General features: G+C 38.6%; 1 pseudogene; it reads left to right on the top strand.

Moving 5' to 3' along the window:
• Positions 1-2,805: 2,805 nt before the first annotated feature.
• Positions 2,806-3,438, top strand: LOC138941589 (uncharacterized; annotated as a pseudogene).
• Positions 3,439-4,269: the final 831 nt, after the last annotated feature.

Below are 4,269 nucleotides of genomic sequence, written 5' to 3'. Positions count from 1 at the left end.
ATATTATATAGAAGTCTGTGGTTAAATTAGAATAGTCGCTAACAGAAACGTTATAAATGTTCAATGTAGTCACTATCTAACTCAGCATACTTAGTCAACGTTTCCGCCATTGCTTAAAGCTGTTCTGATAGTCTTCTAAAGCAAGCTCTTTTAAAATTTGATTCGCGTTTTTTTTATGTCATCTATATCTTCGAAACGGGATCGTCCCGATTGTGCACATTACCGAACGGATACGACAATATTTCCCAATCGGATACAGGCTCGATCGGACACAGACCCAATCGGACACAGAAATATATAGGTCAGAATATCAGAAATATATAGGTTTGGGTTAGATTATATCTTCCGGAAATGGAGCCCCCTCCCCGTAGGGGGGGGGGGGGCGGAACACACTGTGTCCACACATACATTTTCCCATCCACACAACAATTGTAGGGTAAACTTAGTTTCGCGATGGGGACTGTGTCCGATCAGAATTGTGTCCAATCGGATCTATGTCCGATTGAGCCTGTGTCCGATTGGGCCTGTGTTCGATTGCAATCATATGTATCCAATCGGAATTGTGTCCGCTTGAGTCTGTGTCCGATCGAACCTGTGTCCGATCGGGACTGTGTCCGATCGAGCCTGTGTCCGATTGGATCTGTGTCCGATTGGGAAATATTGTCGTGTCCGATCAGTAATGTGCGCAATCGAGACTCACTCTTCGAAACATTATACATAGCTGACTCTCCGTAGGCTTGTTGAATCATTTGTAACATTTCTGTTGGCGACATCTCTAATTTAACGCAGAATTTAATGTTGGTTCTTTGTCAAACGTTCCTTCTATTATATCGATTTGTAAACAAAATTTTTTAACACAACTTCGCGTGACTGTATCTCATTAATTATTGAGCAAAATAATTTAAAACTTGCATCACGTGTTGAATATTGAGTTTTGTGAATAACTTCCTAAAATGGCAGCACAAACGGATTGGATGTTCGGAAATGCGAAGCGAGTCTCGAAACTTAATTGTTCAACGGTGTATAGATACAGAATGATTCAATACACCATGATGTCCTTAAAATGTTCTTGAGCGAATTCTGAGACAATTTTTTCTTTTACAAAACTTTGTTCAAAGTTTAGTTTTTGAGTTATAATTAAAAATAGCTATCTATTTATGAGTCGAGTACAATGGGCAGGCAGGGACGACGGAACGCGTCACGAGACTCACTTCACAATTTTACAATAAATATTATTTATTGTGGGATTTTATATCTTAATTTGTGTGGAAATTGATATTTGCGAGTAATAATAAAATACTGCAGTAAGAACAGTAATGTTTCTAATAATATTTATTGTGAAATTATGAAGTGAGTCTCGTGATGAATGGCGCCGTCCTTGTCTGCTCGTTATAAACGCTGTGTTACACTACGGGTTGCCGGCTCGGTTACGATTGGGGTTACGGTTGATAGTTGTGGATTGATGAATCAACTGACAAACTGCTTTGTTCCGATTGGTCAATCTGTAATCGTCAACCGTAACACCAACCGCAATCGAGCCTGCAACCCGTAGTGTAATACGGCCTTGATGAACTCCTAAAGAGCTAAACATTTTCAATTATAACGCAAAAACTAAGTTTCGGACAAAATTTTGTAAAAGGAAAAGTCGTATCAAAATTCGCTCAAGAATATGACATTTCAAAGACATCAGGACACCAGATTGTTTTGAATCACTCTGTATATACACAGGGTGTCCCATTTTAAAAGTTCCACCCTCATAACTTTTCAGGATCAACGTTTGAAGGAAAACGACTCGGATAAAAGTTGTAGGGAACAAAGGGGGCTATCTAATAGTGACTTTGGATTTGACATTAAAGATCATTTGAAGATCAACTTCCGTTTTTTAAATGGGAACCCCTATTTTTGACCCCGGATTCTGAAATAGCGGAAAATTTTACATTAGAATTGTAAGGGGTCAAATTGACCCCTTGACAAGGGGTCATCTAAAGGTCAAATGTCTTTCCCGTATTTCCCAGGCTGGTCATGATAGCGATATATCGAAAGAATGACCCGCATAAAAATTGTCGAGGTCATTGGAGGCCACCACCTGGTGACCTTGAATTGTACCTTAACCCTCATTTTCAAAGTATGAGAAAAATAAGACAAAGGTAATAATTCAGAACCTGGTTTAAAAAGTTACTAACTCAGAATCCCTAAATCCTCAGAAATTTTCTTAAATTTTAATAATTTCTGGAAATTTTGAAAATTATTTGAAATTTATCATTAAAAATTTCTCAGTTCTTTTTCTCGATAAACTGATCATAGTATTGATAGTTTATTGTATGTATTGAAAATCTCTTCTATCTGTCACAGTGTGTACGTAACGTGAATTTATCTTTCTGAAGTTCTCCGTACTTTGTAAACATGCCGGATTACACAAGGAATGAGATTGTTGATATTCTATTAATTCTTGTCGTAATAATTATCGTGCAGCAGAACGATTATATCGTAGATGTTTCCCTGGCAGACGTCAGCATCCTGCTCATAATATGATTGCCAGAATTGAAAGACGTGAGAGACAAAGACCTCGTAGAATACGACAACGTCGTAGATTATGACAATCGAGTGGAACGATCCACGAGTTCTTGTAGTGTTAGCTATGGTTAATTTAGATTCACATATTTCACTACGACACTAGAAGTACAATCTGGCATCCCAAGATCAACAGCTCAAAGAATTTTGAGACTGCATAATTACCACCCTTATCACATAGCCTTAACCCAAAGCTTATTTCCAACGAAGGCATTTTGTAATTGGGTTCAAGCAATGTTACGTCAAGATCCAGAATTTTTCAAGTACGTTATGTTTTCTGATGAAGCTACTTTTCATAACAGAGGCCAACTAAACCGACATAACTGTCACTATTGATCTGCAGAAAATCATTGGTTCCGTGAGGTTGATCACCAACAGCGCTGGAGTCTCATAGTGTGGTGCGGTATTGTGAATGATTACTTAATTGGGCCTTATTTTTTCGAAGGACATGTCAACTCAGTTAGATATCTCCATTTTCTAAAGACATGAATTACCAAATCTGTTAGCCAATGTTGATCTGCAAACACGACAACGTATGTGGTTCCAGCAAGATGGGGCACCTGCCCATAGGAGCAGAATCGTTCAACGATTTTTGCATCATCGATACCCCCGTTCGTGGATAGGAATTAGTAGCTATGTTGAGTGGTGCCCAGATCTCCTGATCTAACAAGTCTTGACTTTTTTCTCTGGGGCTTTTTGAAAAATATGGTCCATGCGCCAACAACCAGAAAATATGGTGCAACAAATCACTGATACTTGCAGGAACATACTAAGACACGTACTTTTATCAATTGTTCAAATTTTGAACGGAGTATACAGCTATGTATTAACAATAATGGGGGCATTTTCGAAAATCTAATTCAGTGAAACCTCAAATTTCTTTTTCATTGGAACTCTTCACAATCTTGCCTTCATTGGCTGGATTATTAATGGTTTTGCCTTCATCAGCTGGGCTCAGATTCTTGCCTTTATTGGCCGGGTTCATCACGGCCTTGCCTTCATCGGCCGGGTTCAGATTCTTGCCTTCATTGACTGGATCAAAATGGGACCTGAAAATTTATCCTGCTATGTCCTCGTCATAGGTCTCGGACATCGAGTAGCATATCGATGACTGAACGCAGGCAATGGTTGACCCTCGAATGATTATCTGAACGTGAAATGACCCCTTACAACTCTAATGTAAAATTTTCGGCTCTTTCAGAATCCGGGGTCAAAAATAGGGATTCCCATTTAAAAAACGGAAGTTGACCTTCAAATGACCTTTAATGTCAAATCCAAGGTCACTATTAGATAGCCCCCTTTGTTCCTTACAACTTTTATCCGAGTCGATTTTCTTCAAACGTTAATCCTGAAAAGTTATAAAGGTGGAACTTTTAAAATGGGACACCCTGTGTGTATATATATATATATATATATATATATATATATATATATAATATTATATATACCTTCTGTCCTTACAATGTCATATACTTGACTCAATTCTAAGACGATTTTTCCTTTGCCAAAATTTTTTCCGAGGCTTAGTTTTTAAATTATAAGCTAAAATAGTTAACGAATTACGGGCCGCATACGCGAGGCAGGCAGGAGCGGCGCAACTTACCGTCCCATGCTGGTGATTACGTAAGGCGCTCGCTGTGATCAACTGTTTGCTACATGCGATGAGGTGTATAGTACTCTGCGTTGATACCACTGCTT

Source organism: Polyergus mexicanus, unplaced genomic scaffold, assembly GCF_030449975.1.
Source record: "Polyergus mexicanus isolate NDT 795.1 unplaced genomic scaffold, iyPolMexi1.0 SCAF_19, whole genome shotgun sequence".
NCBI classification, from domain to species: Eukaryota; Metazoa; Arthropoda; class Insecta; order Hymenoptera; family Formicidae; genus Polyergus; species Polyergus mexicanus.
The sequence above is the reverse complement of the archived record's forward strand: the minus strand, read 5'-3'. Positions and strand labels throughout refer to the sequence as shown.